This window comes from Cebidichthys violaceus, unplaced genomic scaffold (genome assembly GCF_023349555.1).
Source record: "Cebidichthys violaceus isolate CVI_PGR_0920_01 unplaced genomic scaffold, fCebVio1.0.p SCAF_60, whole genome shotgun sequence".
Lineage (NCBI taxonomy): Eukaryota > Metazoa > Chordata > Actinopteri > Perciformes > Stichaeidae > Cebidichthys > Cebidichthys violaceus.
Window position 1 is genome coordinate 667,434 of NW_027176817.1, and position 17,323 is coordinate 684,756.

Below are 17,323 nucleotides of genomic sequence, written 5' to 3' on the forward strand. Positions count from 1 at the left end.
GAAAACTGCATCCTCCTCCATCAAAAAACACCCAACAAATAAGAGCTGCTGCTTTGGCAAGTTCTTCTCGTCCGTGGGCCGAGCCATCGCCAACGCCTGCAGGCGAGGAGAGAGGTCCGGTGTCATGTAGGTGAAGGGAACCTTTCGGGTTTCCTCCGGGTTCTCCGGTTTGACTGCAAGTGACAGTTGCGACTGTGCAAAGGTTAAGGCTGTAACTGGCCAAAAGGGGGAGGGAATTGGTCCTTGGGGGTTGGTACGCTGGTTTTGACTTGAGTCTAAATTCCGGGGTGGTGATAGGGGAAGAGTACATTGGGGAAATTGTAGTATAGTATCGAGTTTTTCAGAGCGAAGCCACGCTAACGAGTCAGGCTGTTCACCACCCGTGATGGGAGAGCATACTGATTGTGGAAGAGTGGTTCTCTGGTGTTGTATTCTCTGAGAGTGTCACTGTGTTGTTGATATCACGTGGTAAGAGAGAGAGAGAGTATAGGGTTAGAAATGAGGCTACTGTGTAGCTTAGATAATAAGGGGCAATTACATAGAACTACAAAAAGTACGTTATCCAGTGGATTAGAAAGGAAATTACGATCGAGTGATTTCTTATAGCATATGATATGTGGAGAGAGAGGAATGCAGGGGTGACACACACAGACACACAGAACTCAAAAAATTGGATTGGACATTTTTAAATTTTATCTTTACATGAGACAACGTTGTACCCAACTACAGATTAGTGAAGATGTATTCTAACGTTTACTGCTGATCTTTGGGTAGTTTTTGTTTTGTTTTGTTTGTTGTTTAGTTGAGGTACATGGTCGGGTGGATCCTGATCTGGGGACTCCGCTTCGCTGCCGTACGCCCCCCAGACACAAACATCATGAACGACACCCACCACTCAACACTCGAGGATGAAGAAGACGAAAGAGACTCATTCAAGATCTACAGTGTCGGCCCTGACTGGAGGCTTTTCACCATCTATGAACCTGGAAAACATCACACAAGAAAGTTGTGTGAGAAGTTTAGTCAGCACAGGCACAAGGATGCCCAGCTGATGATGTATCAGGTCATGAGAGAGAGGAAGCTGAAAGAGGGGCAGAGACTTTGAGACTTTGACACACACCAACTGGAGACTTTGGTTGTCATAAATGTGGCCGCTTGGACATTGGAGAAGAGGCTGCTCATTCTCCATGGAGCAAGAAGTGGTGGGAGGGATTGACAATCAGCCATCAGACTGGGGAGGGGCAGCAGGCGGCGGAGTGGACCCTGGTGATGGACCAACGACGAGCACACAATACAACACAGAGGGTGAGTTAACTTTAGACTCTGTATGACACACCTGGTGCTACGCTGGATGTTTGTTCTCAACATTACCTGAGTCGAGCTGGCAGCACGTTTGCCTGCCAGCATCCTTTGTTAAATAAAAGTCTTTGTTTAAGTTAATTCCTTGCCTGATCTTCCATCTTTTGCTATGGTTTCAAAGCCAGACCATCACAAATATTATCAGCTGTTATTTAATCTGGTCAGAGATCAGCTGTTCAGATTTAGATCAGAAAAAGGCTCCATCAGTCCAGCAGATGGCGCTGTAACTCTGCAGCAGAAACAGAAACAGCTGATTCCAGGCTGTTTGTATCATAAAACTGTATTAATCTCAGAGGGAAGCTGCTGAGCAGCAGTACGAAGTAGGGAGGTGTGCAAATATAAATAAACAGAAATCTAAAATATACTGCCAAAATATAAAAAAAAGCCAAACATATTAAAATAGTACTTTCAGTTCAAAACCTAATCAGCTGCCTCTCTTTTATTTTATTTTCCTGAAATAAAGATCTTCAGAATTTAAAAAGTCAAACAAAATTATTTCATTCATGTGTTTTTTAAATGTAATTTGAGCTAAAACTACTATTGTTACATATGTGAAAACCATTGTAGGACCTTAAATGTTGTTTTTAAATGAACGCATCCATTCAGTCATTTGTTTGCTGCAAGCAGGTTGTGTATAAAGATTAATTAATAACATTATTAGGAAATATTGTGATATTTCTTTGGGAAATATGTGATTTAAATGTCTTGTGAATTGATGCACTTGATTGATAAAGAGGAGGACTAGGAAGAAGAGGAGGAGGAGGAGGAGGAAGAAGAGGAGGAAAGCAGTCTTGTTGTTCATAGTTGAACTTAAAGCTACTACAAAGAACTTTCATATTGTGTTGTTTTTGTCGCCCCCTGTGGACTAAAGCTGTAGTGTCTCTGAGCACCAGAGTCCCTTTAGAAAACCTCTCATTCTACTGCAGCAGGGTCTGACAGTCTGACCCTCTCGGTCCTGGTTCTGGTTCTCCCGTGCCACCCTTCCCTCCAGCGGGTCCAGCAGTACGTCCTGGGTCTCCAGCAGCGTGGTGTCGGTGTGAATGAAATTATCATAAGAATTATTCTAAAAAGATTAAGTATTGAAACTGTATGACACGCCAGTGGGTTTATTCTCCCCGTTAATAACAGTGAGCTCCATCTGTTCTCACTGTCGCCTCAGTTCATTCACAAGTAAACAGACTTCAGATCTTCAGAAGGAAGGCAGAGAGTAGAGGATTATTTCTTTTTGCTGCTGCTGCTGCTGATTCATCCATCAAGTGTGATCATTGTTTGTTTCATATATACAGATGTGCAGTGACAGCTCAGACAGACAGCTGTGACATTTCGGCTGAACCTTTTTGAGCCACAGAAATAACTGCAAGAGACACTTTGTTGTGATCGAGACTTCAACACAAAGTCATTATCTGATTACAGTTAACTTGACGTAAAAAGATTCAAAAGACAGTTTAAACTCTCCGCCTTCATCGAATTAAAGCTCGTTAGATCTGTAATCAAACATACTATTACTGTGACTGGTCTATTATATATCGTTAATTATCAATTACTCCTGCATTAATGTCCCGTTGGCTCCACATTCTACATGTGGAAGCAGATTTCTGTTTATAGACGTTAGGTTTTTGGTGATTTATGTCAAATGAAATAAAACAAAAAGTAGCAGGAAAATGTGTCAATATTGTACCTGTACTGTTCTGATTTATATACTACCAACATGTATACCATTTCTACCGGCGTGTGTACTACCAATGCATACACTACTGATGTGTATACTACCAATGTGTATACTGGGATGTATACAGGCGTGTATACTACCTGCCTGTAAACCACTTGTGTGTATATTACTAGCGTATATACTACCAGCGTATATACTACCGACGTGTATATTACTGGCGTGTATACTGGAGTGTATGGTGTGTATACCGATGTGTAAACTGGGGTGTATGGTGTGTATACTGGTGTATACTGGAGTGTATGTGTGTATACCGATGTGTGTACTGGAGTGTATGGTGTGTTTACCAATGTGTATACTGGAGTGTATGTGTGTATACCAATGTGTGTACCAAGTGTATGGTGTGTATACCGATGTGTGTACTGAGTGTATGGTGTGTGTATACCGATGTGTGTACTGAGTGTATGGTGTGTATACCGATGTGTGTACTGAGTGTATGGTGTGTATACCGATGTGTGTACTGGAGTGTATGGTGTGTATACCGATGTGTGTACTGAGTGTATGGTGTGTATACCGATGTGTGTACTGGAGTGTATGGTGTGTATACCGATGTGTGTACTGGAGTGTATGGTGTGTTTACCAATGTGTATACTGGAGTGTATGTGTGTATACCAATGTGTGTACCAAGTGTATGGTGTGTATACCGATGTGTGTACTGAGTGTATGGTGTGTATACCGATGTGTGTACTGAGTGTATGGTGTGTATACCGATGTGTGTACTGAGTGTATGGTGTGTATACCGATGTGTGTACTGGAGTGTATGGTGTGTATACCGATGTGTGTACTGGAGTGTATGGTGTGTATACCGATGTGTGTACTGGAGTGTATGGTGTGTATACCGATGTGTGTACTGAGTGTATGGTGTGTATACCGATGTGTGTACTGAGTGTATGGTGTGTATACCGATGTGTGTACTGAGTGTATGGTGTGTATACTGGTGTATACTGGAGTGTATGGTGTGTATACCGATGTGTGTACTGGAGTGTATGGTGTGTATACCGATGTGTGTACTGAGTGTATGGTGTGTATACTGGTGTATACTGGAGTGTATGGTGTGTATACCGATGTGTGTACTGGAGTGTATGGTGTGTATACCGATGTGTGTACTGGAGTGTATGGTGTGTATACCGATGTGTGTACTGAGTGTATGGTGTGTATACCGATGTGTGTACTGAGTGTATGGTGTGTATACCGATGTGTGTACTGAGTGTATGGTGTGTATACCGATGTGTGTACTGAGTGTATGGTGTGTATACCGATGTGTGTACTGAGTGTATGGTGTGTATACCGATGTGTGTACTGAGTGTATGGTGTGTATACCGATGTGTGTACTGAGTGTATGGTGTGTATACCGATGTGTGTACTGAGTGTATGGTGTGTATACCGATGTGTGTACTGAGTGTATGGTGTGTATACCGATGTGACTGCAGCAGTTGTTCAGAGCTCTGACTGAGGTTCACGTTGGGAAAACACCCTCTTCATCTCTTTGCGGGGGGTCACATGACTCCGGCTGCCACGTGGCGCTCTGATTGGTCGATCCCCACTCTTATAGAAAAACAAAATATATCATTAAACTAAAAAACATTTTGGTAATATATATATATATTTGAATCCCCATCAGCATGCGCCAGGGCTCGTCATCTTTGGCCAGCGATGATGATGATGATTTTTGCTATTGCATCGTTGCCATGGCGACGGGGCCGCTCCTCGACACCCACGCTTGTAACCCCCCCTCTCTCTCTTTTCCCTCTCTCTCTCTCTCTCTCTCTCTCTCCCTTTTCTCTTTCTCTCTCTCTCAGAGAGAGAGAGAGGTGTGTTTTCAAACCCACGCATTAGAGTGGGAGACAACGTGCGCACTCGCACGTGCACGCCGTCACACACACACACACACACACACACTGGTATGCACAGAGTGTGTGTGTCATGCTGGCAGTGTGTGGGCTGAACCGACCAGCCTTCCACTCATCCTGCCTCTCCCTCCTCTTCTTCTTCTCTCTCTTTTCGTCTCCAGATACACCTCCTCTTCCTCCTCTTCCTCTTCTTCTTCTCCTTCTTTTTCCCATCCTCCATCATCTCTCTCCTCCACCTCTCTCTCTCTCTCTCTCTCTCTCTCTCTCTCTCTCTCTCTCTCTCTCTCTCTCTCTTCCATCAGTCCTTCCATTTTTCTTTTCAGTTTATCATCATGGAGAACGAGTCGGTGATCTTCTGGGTGAGTCTCTCTCTCTGCAGCCCTGTGTGTGTGTGTGTGTGTGTGTGTGTGTGTATGGCTGTGTGTGTATGGCTGTGTGTGTGTGTGTGTGTGTGTGTTTGGCTGTGTTTGGCTGTGTGTGTGTGTGTGTGTGTGTGTGTGTGTGTGTGTGTGTGTGTGTGTGTGTGTGTGTGTGTGTAAATGTGTGTGTGTGTGTGTGTGTGTGTGTCGGTCACTTGCTGCCGGTCTGTAACTTTCAAAGTCGTGACCAATTTTTCTTAAAACTTAATTTTTTTTTTTAACCTCTCGACATCCTTTCATCTCGTCCTTTCCTTCCCTCATTACCTTTCCTCCTCCTTTCCTTTCCTTTTTCTTCTCCCCTATCTACATTCCTTCCTTCTTTTCCTTGTCTGCTTTCCTTCGCTCTTCCTTTTACTTTTCTTCCTCATTCATTCCTTCTATCCTTTCGTTCATCTCATCTCCCTCTGTCCCGTTAACTCAAACCCTCTTCCCTTATTTGCTTCCTTGCCTCCTTTTGTTCTTTCCTTTCCTTTTTTATTCCCATCATATCCTTCCCTTATTCTTCATGTCCTTCCTTTCCTTTCCTTCCTCTCTTCATTTCATCCTTTCCTCTTTCTCCATTCAACTCTTCTATTGCTACTTTATCTCCTTTCCTCATTACCTTGCCTCCTCCCTTCCTCTCCTTTCCCCCTATCTGCATTCCTTCACTCTTTTCCTTGCCTTCTCTCCTTAGTTCCTCATTTCCCTCTTCTTCCTCAGCCATTTCTTCTTTCCTTTCCTTCATTTCATCTTTTTAATTTTCTCCCTCTGTCCCGTCATTTCCTTCCCTCTTCACTCCTTTGCCTACTTGCCTCCTTTCGTCTTTTCCTTACCCTCTCTCTTCCCATCATCTCCTTCCCTCACCCCTCATGTTCTTGTTTCCCTTCTGTCCTTTCCTGGCCTACTTCCATCCTCTCCTCTCTTTTCTTTCTCTTCTTCCATTTAATTAATTACGTCTATTCCTCTTCTTTCCTACTTCCTCACCTCACATCCTTCCCTTAATTCATCCATCCTTTACTCATTCCTCCTCTCCTGATTTGCTTTCTTTCCTTTCTCTTCTGTTCTTGTTGCTACCCCTCCTTTCCTCCTCCTCATTTTGTTCTGTTTCTCCTTCATCCCCTTCCTCTCTCTTTCCTTGCCTCCTTTCATTTCATCTGCTCCTTTCCTTTCTGTTATCCATCTTTCCTTTTCCTCCCATCTTTTATTTATTCTCTCCTTCATCTCCGTCTCTGCCTCTCATTCCTTTTCCTTTTTTGTATCTCTCCTTACCTCCCTCTGTCTCTCTGAGGGTTGTCTTTTTATTTCCTGTTTCCTCCAGCATCACTTTCTGTGTGTGTGTGTGTGTGTGTGTGTGTGTGTGTGTGTGTGTGTGTGTGTGTGTGTGTGTGTGTGTGTGTGTGTGTGTGTGTGTGTGTGTGTGTGTGTGTGTGTGTGTTACGTAAGCTCAGCAGAGAGTGTGTAGGCCGTAGTCTCAGACCGTCTATCTGAAGAGATGATCTGCCTCAAACACTTCAAACAGGAAGTGGATCTTCTTCTTCTGCAGAGACAGATATTTGGTGGAGGAGACCCAAAACGGAGCTAAAAGAGAGAGAATATTGGACTAACAGTCATTCATTCTTATAATTATAAATTATAATAAAAATGTATAAGTTCATCATATTTATATATATATCGCTAATATCAACCTCTCGTCTGTCCGTTCAAACCACATCTACCGGCATCAAAACAGGAAGTCAGTGGTGAAGTAGTAAAGCCCGCCTCTTGCTCGATTTTGATTGGTTGTCTGGGTGAAGTGTGACGTTTGATGAGGGTGCAATCGGTTCCCTGAGTTTAAACTGCTGTTCAAACGTCAGCGACATCATTCGTGAGTAACGTCCGTAGTGTGTGGACGGAGCTGCTGCTACGCTACCGGACGTCCGCCATTGTTGTAGTTTTTTCTGGCGTGCGAGCAAAATCTCGGTTTCATTGACCGAATGCTTGGTTTTTTTTTTGCGAGTAAAATATGTGTTTTCAGACCTTTTAAACGTCGTCTGTCATGAGCGTTTTGTAACCTCTAGGTGGCGCTCACGGGGCTCTAGTTCTGGTTACTGCGAAGAGAAGGAACACGGATCAGATCCGCCCCGGATTTTAGGTTCCAAGGGATGTGAGAAACTTGACAAGATGAAGTGTGTGTGTGTGTGTGTGAGAGATGATAATACAGTGTGTGTTTTATCAGCTCCTGCCATTGGTTACCATGGCAATGGCCAAGGGAGCTCCATTTTCAGAACACACACACACACACACACACACACACACACACACACACACACACACACACACACACATCCTGGTCACACCTAACAATGAAATGCTTCTCAGTGATCTGACCACAACTGGAGCTTCAGATCCTCTTCAGATGATTAAATATAGAAATATATAAAATAAAAGACCATGCAAGTAAAGCGTAAAAGTCACTATTAATATTAATTAACAGTAAAAGTCTTTAATACGAGTTAAAGCGTCATTTGAACACCAAAGTTAAACCCTATTTCAGAGTTTGTGAAAGAAATCAAAGGAGTTTGAGAGGAGATGAAATAATCCTTCATAAATAATATAAACAGCCAGGAAATCTGCAGGATTACAGCAACAAAGTGGGAAATGCAAAAACAAGAGACATAAGTTAAAAAATCAACAACAAAAAACTATTAAAAGGTCAAATAAATAAGTAAAAAACAACAAAAACTAAACTATAAAATGGTTGGGTTCACATTATCACACGTATGAGCTTGTGAATATATTTTAGATGCTCTCAATGTTGTGTTTCTTTATTTACATACAACTTTAAAAAGATATGCAAAATAATCACAGCAAAGTACAATACACAATATGTATGTATCAATAGTTTTAGACATCAAATGGAGAATTAGTTTGTTGTAGCACCTGACGACAAAGTATCCCATAAACTCCCATCTGTCACAGTCATGACGAGACATACGAGATAACAATAGACAAGTAAAGACTTTTAATAATGTATACAAAAATACATATCAAAAAACAACAACATGTGATCTCTATACAGCCTGTGTTAATACATGATAATAGAGTAAAGGAACACATGTTAAATGGGTAATGTACTAAATGACTTTATATAAACACGTTTATGACTATATACAGCGTGGAGGAGTTATAGATTTGTACATGTTAAAACTGTATTTATAGTTTGAGAATTTCTGCCCAAGTAGATGTTTTAGTTACTCTGATTACCTTCATACAGAATAAGTACTCAGATTTTTTACCTCTTTAAAAGTACTAATACCACAGCGTGACGATACTCTACTACAAGTACAAGTCCTGCATTTAAAACCTTTCTTAAGTGAAAATACACAGAATTGCTATATGCAGCAAATTGTAAAAGTATCAAAAGTAAAATTACACTTTGTGCAAAATAGCTCTACTCAAAGTATTGTATTCATATATATGTTTATTTATTTTTTGGTATTTTATTTCGATTTCATTACCATAGAAGCAGCATCTGAATGTTGTCAAAGTGGAGATAATGTTATATATATATATATATAACTATAAATATGTAAATCATAAACTGATATATATATATATATATATATTTGACATTTAAAATCTTGTTGGCAAATTGATGTACTGCAGTGAAAAATGTGATATTTCTCTCTGAGATGTAACGGAGGGGAAGTATGAAAGTGTGTGTGTGTGTGTGTGTTATCAGTGTTGTACAGCTTCTCACCTTTTTCCTGCCAAACATCCGTTTCCTTGGCAACCCAGACAGGGAAACAGGAAGTGTGAGTCACAGGAAGTACTTCTAATCTTTTGTCAATTTTTTTTTTTTTTTTTAATTGTTTTCTTGTGTTCAACATGTCCTCTCTGCTGTCCACATTGTCATGGAAATGTTTTCAACACACACACACACACACACACACACACACACACACACACACACACACACACACACACACACACACACACACACACACACACACACACACACACACACACACACACACACACACCAGCTGGCTAGCATGCTATTAGCTCTTAGCAGGCTAGCAGCTGGCTACCAGTATGCTTCTGACTGACAGAACAGGAAGCTAACATCCCTCTGCTCATATGCCACCAAAGGTCAACAGCTGGTTCCTAGCAGACGACCAAGCTTAAACTGCTAACTGACGACCAGTATGCTAACAGCGCTAACGCCACAGAAGTTCAACACAGTAGCTAGCTCGAGTGATGTTAGCGGTTTAAAGTCTGATAATGGGCTTCCCTAGGGTAGCAGCTAGTTTCTACGTGGCTAATATTGAGCTAGCTGATTATTAGCTATGAGTCTGCTAACAGGCTTCAAAAAGCTAACACGATGTAGGTCAACAAAGACAGCTTGCTAGAGTTATATTTGCTGTAAGTTGTCTGATAATGGGCTGACGTTAACCGCTAGATACTAAGTAGTTAATATGCAGCTAACTGACTATTAGTCATGAGTCTGCTAACAGGCTGTTAAAAGCTAACAGCGATAAAACGACAGTAGTTCAACGAAGAAAACTAGCAACTGTGATGTTATCTGTTAGTACTCTGATAATGGGCTACCAAAGCTTAGCACCTGTAACGGGTGGTGTATGGACCCAATTGCAGTACAAAGGACTCAGAAGACAGAGGTAAAAAGTTCAACGTTTTACTTAGACTCCGGCAGACAGGCAAACGGTTTAGAAACCGGCAAACAGGAATCAGGAGAGGAGAGGCAAAGTTCTTGGTCAGGGACGGAAGGCTAGGTCGAATAACCAGAAGGCAGATGAAGCAGGGAATCAGGGACAGGCGAGGTCGGTACCGGGAAGACAGGCAGGAGAACGCTGGAAAGACTCGCATGGCAAAGAACAATCTGGCAAAGGAGTGAGTGTAGAGCTGGTGACTATATGCTGGGCTGATTGCATGTGATGAGAGGCAGCTGTGTGCACAGGTCAGTGGAGTGAACTGACGAGGTGGGCGTGGCTGACAGGTTGAGTGGGGCAGAGGCAGGATCAATGGAAAATTACTGATGGCTGGATGACTGAACTGTGACAGAACCCCCCCTTCAAGGGACGGCCCCTGACGTCCCCAAAACAAGTCCAAGGAACCAGGGTGGGAGGAGGGGGAATTGGAAGGCGGGCTAAAACTCGGGAGAACCCGAGAACTCTCCATCCTCAGGCTGTGAGGAAGGCGAGTTCGCCGGCGGGTCCACTGCCTCCTCCTCAGACAGGGAGTCCTCCCACTGGTCCGGGGCAGTGGAAGGCCCAGCAGCAGGTGTCCTATGGCGACGGCCCCTGCCGATGTTGCTGAGGGAGGGCTGGTCCGGATGTTGCTGGTGAAAGTCTCGGATGAGACCCCGGTCCACAATGTGTTGAGCAGGAACCCAGGATCTTTCCTCCGGACCGTAGCCCTCCCAGTCGACGAGGTACTGGCAGCCCCTTCCACGTCGGCGAGAGCGGATGATGCGGCGCACTGCATAGATGAGTCCCCCTTCAATGAGGCGAGGGGGGGGTGGGGGTGGAGCAGCAGGCACCAGCGGGCTCTCGCTGACCGGCTTGACCTTGGACACATGGAATGTTGGGTGCACTCGCATAGACCGAGGGAGCTTGAGCCGGACTGCCACCGGGCTGATGACCTTCTCGATGGCGAAGGGCCCGACAAACTTGGGAGCCAGCTTGTTGGATTCCACACGCAAAGGAAGGTCACGGGTGGAGAGCCAAACCTTCTGGCCCACCTGGTACTCTGGAGCTTGAGAGCGACGACGGTTGGCTGCTGAGGAGTACCGGTCTGCCGCCTTCAGGAGGGAGGCCCTAGCACGGGCCCAGGTCCGACGACAGCGACAGATGAAGGCTTGAACTGAAGGGCAAGAGGCTTCCCCTTCCAGGGCTGGGAAGAGAGGAGGCTGGTAACCGTAGGCACACTGGAAAGGAGACAAACCAGTGGCGGAGCTGGTCAGGGTGTTGTGGGCATCTGCTGTTGCAACTGGGCGGAGAGGGCTGCAAAGGCGTTGGCGTTGGCCTCTGCAGCTCGTCTGGCGTATGCATCAGCCTCCTCCATTCTCTGCTGATGTTGCATGAGCGCGTTCTCAATCCTTTCAAACCGATTCTGTGGTGAGGGTAGTCCTGCTGGGTCCATGTCTGGCCAGATTGTACTGTAACGGGTGGTGTATGGACCCAATTGCAGTACAAAGGACTCAGAAGACAGAGGTAAAAAGTTCAACGTTTTACTTAGACTCCGGCAAACAGGAATCAGGAGAGGAGAGGCAAAGTTCTTGGTCAGGGACGGAAGGCTAGGTCGAATAACCAGAAGGCAGATGAAGCAGGGAATCAGGGACAGGCGAGGTCGGTACCGGGAAGACAGGCAGGAGAACGCTGGAAAGACTCGCATGGCAAAGAACAATCTGGCAAAGGAGTGAGTGTGGAGCTGGTGACTATATGCTGGGCTGATTGCATGTGATGAGAGGCAGCTGTGTGCACAGGTCAGTGGAGTGAACTGACGAGGTGGGCGTGGCTGACAGGTTGAGTGGGGCAGAGGCAGGATCAATGGAAAATTACTGATGGCTGGATGACTGAACTGTGACAGCACCTAGTTGCTGAGTGGCTACAACAGCTAACTGACTATTAGTCATGAGTCTGCAAACATTCTGCTGATAGCTAACAGCGCTAACAGTCAGTAGATCAACAAAGACAGCAGAGTGATGTTAGCATTTAGCTAGTGGTCTGATAATGGCTACCAAATGTTAACTACTAGTTACCAAATGGCTAATATGCAGCTAACTGACTATTAGTCATGAGTGTGCTAACAAGTTGCTATAGCTAACAGCTGTCGACAAGGATGAGTAGAAGTATGTCATAACTATGCATATAATTTATATTTTTGTTCAGTAATGTGGCCTTCCCCTGTTAATATTCTATTCACAGGCTACAAAAGGCGTCACTGGCTAATGTTGACATTCTATTAGTGTGATTGCTACATCACTTAACTTCCTGAGGATGCAGATTTGAGTTATGATCATTTTCATCATCGTTTAAATTGTAGACCATTTTTTCAATGAATAGTTTCGTCTGTGAAATGTCAGTATACAGTGATTGATGGAATTTTCTCAGAGTCTGTATATAAGAAATGGACATAGTCACGGTGACGTTACCGATTGGTTTGTGGCCGTTTTGAAGCCTCAAATTCAGCGATTTTGCTGTCGCCATCTTGGTTTTTGGCCATCGCCATGTTGTTTTTTTGCAACCAGTGAACAAGAAGTGACCATATTTGTCAATCAGCGTGTAGCCCTAAATCATCCCCTGCTTTATGGTCTGTTTGACTCTAAATGGAGCATAATGTACTAAATGAACACCATGCTGTATTGAAGAAGACTGTAAACTAGAGATTGAGACCATAAACTCATGTTTACAATGTTTACTGAGGGAATAAATCAAGAGAGAAGTAGAGTCATTTTAGACTAGACTTCTATACAACCAGAGGAGTCGCCCCCTGGTGGACACTAGAGAGAATGCAGCTTTACGACCAGAATTTCATTAAAATTACAACAGAAGAATATAAACATTAATGGACAATAGAATAACAAATTATTAAGTGTAAAGAAATAATGCTGACACCACTGCAAAATAGAACACATGAGCAATTAGTTCAAATTAAGCCAAAGGTGTAGTGGAAGCTCTGTTATGTCTCCTCTGAGTCCCTCTGTGATCTCTTACGTTCTTTCAATTAAACCAAACACATTGTCGTCATCCAGTTGATGCCTCTCCGCGTGTCTCTGATTTGGCTCATTAAAAAATGCTAACCGCTAACCGAAGCTAACGGTAAATCCTAATCTACTGAGTCCCAGTGAAATAGAAAATAAGAAATAGTTTTATTTTTAAGTGTTGAATGCTCTCCTCTGAGAATAGAAACAGAGAGATGGATCAATATTTAGAACTTTACATAATACTACCAGTTATAAAGGAGGCTGTTCGTCTCTCTCTCTCTCTCGGTTGGCCTTGTTGCTAACGGATACCACCGCTTCGTATTGCGTAACTGACTGAACCTGAAATGGCCTCCGCGAAATGCATCTGTGTCTGACCCAATTCTGATTTTAAACTGCAAGACAGCTCGCGCCGTCGTCTCTATCCTCCCTCCACTCGTCTTCTGACATGTTTTTTCCTTTTTTTTTTCTTTCCCCTTCCTCCCTCTCCTTCACATCCTGGCCTCCCCTTCTCTCCTTTACCTCCCACCCACCTCCTCCCCATCTTCCTCTCGCTCTTTCCTCCCTCTTTTCTACAGGATGGGCAGGGCAGCTCCCAGAATACAGTCTGAAACTCTGAGACCTCTCACTCTGCTGCAGGATTACTACACATCGACCACAGTTATACTACAGAAAGTACTTCACTGTTTGATGTAAAAAGTACTTCATCTACTGCGGATTCTGCTCATCCTACTGAGAGGAACTACTTCACTGGTTCTGCTGCTGCTCACAGGGATTACAACAATCGGAACCCACCCAGAGACAGAACCTGGCACCTGGACCAGAACCAGGAGAACCAGCGCTGAACCAGTAAGCCAGTCAGACTCTGTAGAGCGGAGCGGGCCAGAACCAGGACCAGGACAGACCAGAAGAGACCAGTAGAACTCAGTAAAGGCCATTGGAAAAGTTTGATGGGACTGCTGACGATAGGTGAGTGAAGTCTTACTTTTACTGGCTGAGGTTTGGACTCGAGTCACATGATTTGACTTCAGATTCGACTTTACAAAATCAAAAAAGAATATGTTATAGTTAAAAAGTGTGTTCTTTAAAAAGTGTTCCACCAATCAATTAATTTCTCTTCATTCTTTAAATAAAGTTAACGACGTTCTCTCTCAGGAAGTCCACACTTAATTCCTCAAATTCCACTTCAAACGAACTAAAGCTACGTTACTGAAAACCAGTTGAAAAAAATGAAAAACAAAAGACGAGAAAATTACAGACGGAGGTGCAAATTATATTATATTTGATGACATTACCATATTTTGAGGACTAGAACCTCGAAGTTTAGGACTTGTGTGCAAAGACATGAAGACACCAGCTGGAAAAAAATTAAACAAAAGATGAATTCATCCAAAACGTACGAGTAAAAAATGACAGACAGAAACGCTGATGAGGTAACATTTGGTGACGACTCAAAACGTTTTGGACTCGAGACTCACTTGTGACTTGGTCCCACCACTGGTTACTGGAAGAACTAGAACTAAACTGGTTTTGGATCTAGAACCAGTTGATCTACATAGGATGAAACAAAAAACAAGATATTTATTACGCTAAAACAGTCTGTGAGATCTTTTTAGTATGTCTGAAACCTGATAATAGTACATTAAACACAGTTTTCAATGCAATACTTTTAACTTGTAACAGAGTATTTTTACTGTGTGGTATTAGTACAATAACAGATCTAGTACCAGCCAATGTTCACTCCATGTTTACTCCATGTTTACTCCATGTTTACTTCATGTTTACACCATGTTCACTCCATGTTTACTCCATGTTTACTCCATGTTTACACCATGTTCACTCCATGTTTACTCCATGTTTACTCCATGTTTACACCATGTTTACTCCATGTTTACACCATGTTTACACCATGTTTACTCCATGTTTACTCCATGTTTACACCATGTTTACTCCATGTTTACTCCATGTTTACTCCATGTTTACACCATGTTTACTCCATGTTTACACCATGTTTACACCATGTTTACTCCATGTTTACGCCATGTTTACACCATGTTTACTCCATATTTACTCCATGTTTACTACATGTTTACACCATGTTTACACCATGTTTACTCCATGTTTACTCCATGTTTACGCCATGTTTACTCCATGTTTACAGACTATTTTAGAAGAAAGCTGGTCCTTCACGCTGTACGTTAGATCATAAAATTGCTCATATATTTAATAAACTGTCGGTGAAAGTGATGTAAATTCTATGCCGACAGGAAGTTAAAAGACAAATTGACGCAGTAAAAGCGCTGCTGTATTGTAGTACATGATATACGCTCAATAGTTTATTCTATAGTCCACACGAGCACTGACGGCTGTAGAGAACTGTAATGGTGTGCAGCGCTTTGCATTGTGGGATTGAAGGCACATTTCCACACGTCCAAAATTTGGACACCCGGATAAAATGGCGGAGGGTAAATATAGTAAGTTGCAGCAGTTTATAAAGCAATATTCATACAAAATATAACAGAAGTAATTAAAATGAGCTCCACATTTACACATTAATGCATCAATAATATACATTATGTAGTATTCTGCATAATGAGTAAATTTGGTACTTGAATTATAGTTTGATTCAGATTCTTTTGTACTTTTACACATGTTGTTGCAGGACTTTAACTTGTAACAGAGTACTTCTATACACTGTGGTACTTTCACTGAAGTTTGATCTGCAGGTTTGTAGTAAAAAGACTGAAACAGGAATACAAACTCAGTTTAGTGCTTTAAGCCTCGCAGACGTTTACGGTGATTTAAGACGAGGTTCAGCCGCTTCCTTCATCTCCACGTTCACCGTGTTCCAGAGATATTTAAACTCCATGAAGTGTTTTCATGGTGTGAAGAAGAATAAGTGAGTAAACCGCTCTATCTCGTGAGGAACGTGATTGAACATCTTGTATATTGAAAGTTCTCCGTCTACACTCTGAATTTCCACGTGAACACTTGATGAATACTTTGGGTCGCCGGGTTTTTGTTTCCTGAAATGATTCATGTTTACATGTATTAATGAGACTAGAAGATGAGCTGGGCGATACAGAGAAAATCAAACATCTTTATCAACTCCTCATGTTTAAGTTCCACCATCAAACTTCCTGTTTCCTTCCTCCGTCCTCCTGCTCAGCGATGACATTTCTCTCACTTTTTGTCCGACTGGCAGATCAACATTTATACCAAAGTTACACCAACAACCTCTAGCTCTTACATCAATGTTTAAACTGCAGGAATCCAGTACATTCCTGATATCTGGTTGGTTACTTTGGCTTGTTAAACCAGTTAAAAGTGAACCATTGATGTGAAAGAAAGAATGATTTCCTCAGAAGCCCTTTGAATCCTGAGTCTCATTTCCAGATGGAGATCGTATTGTTCAGGCTGTGTGGGAGGAAGAGCGGCTCGACAAGAAACAAAAAAAAAACGGGAAATGATCAAAATGGTGACCCCCCCCCCAAAGTTATTTCAAGACGAAGAGTCGGAGCAAGAATTCCACCACCTCTCAGCTCGACAATGTAGTGGATCTGAACATCCTGGACCAAAAGGAAACCACGAGGACGGACCTGAGGAGATGTTACATAACGGAGAACAATGGAGGAAAAAGAAAAAAACAACCCCGCTCAACACAAAAGCTGCTCCCACTGAGTTTTACCTGAAGGACCCATTCACATTTACAGCGGGGAGGATAAAGACGCTGAACACAAAATATGGAATGATTGCACAGAGCAGAAGTGTTTCTGCCTACTGACGCGTGAAAGTGGGATTGCCAGAAAAAGAGTCTGAGGAGATTGAAAGTAAGGAAGAAGGAAGAAGGGAACACCAAGGAAAGGATGGGCCCCAATAATTTGAAGGGCAGTGGTGCGTCCCGGTTGAGACGGACGATTTCTGCCGGTGATTGTCGTTGATGTCGTTCTCCATCTTTTCCTCTCCTCGTTTCTTTCTGCTGTCAAGTCAAAGCCATGAAAATACCACAAAGTATTAAAAAGAATGGAAGAAGGAAAGATGTTCCAGTGTTTGAAGATGGACACATAGAACTCATTTTACCTTTTGGGACAGATTTCTTTGGTGTTGTTTGACGTTTCGTTGATTAGTTGTGAACAATCAACCTCCCGCTATGATGATGATGATGATGATGATGATGATGATGATGATGATGATGGATTTCTTCATCAGAAACTCGAGTCAGCGATCTGACATGTCGGGATTCCCAGTTTAAGCCGATTGAAGAAGACTTTGAAACTAGAGATTGAGA

At 42.9% G+C, this 17,323-nt stretch overlaps 1 long non-coding RNA gene across 1 annotated transcript; it reads left to right on the top strand.

Moving 5' to 3' along the window:
* The first annotated feature begins 5,033 nt into the window (after positions 1–5,033).
* Positions 5,034–17,293, top strand: LOC137889968 (uncharacterized). The gene is made up of 3 exons (XR_011105258.1): positions 5,034–5,294; positions 13,614–14,004; positions 16,432–17,293. It is a non-coding gene; the product is annotated as an uncharacterized lncRNA (long non-coding RNA).
* Positions 17,294–17,323: the final 30 nt, after the last annotated feature.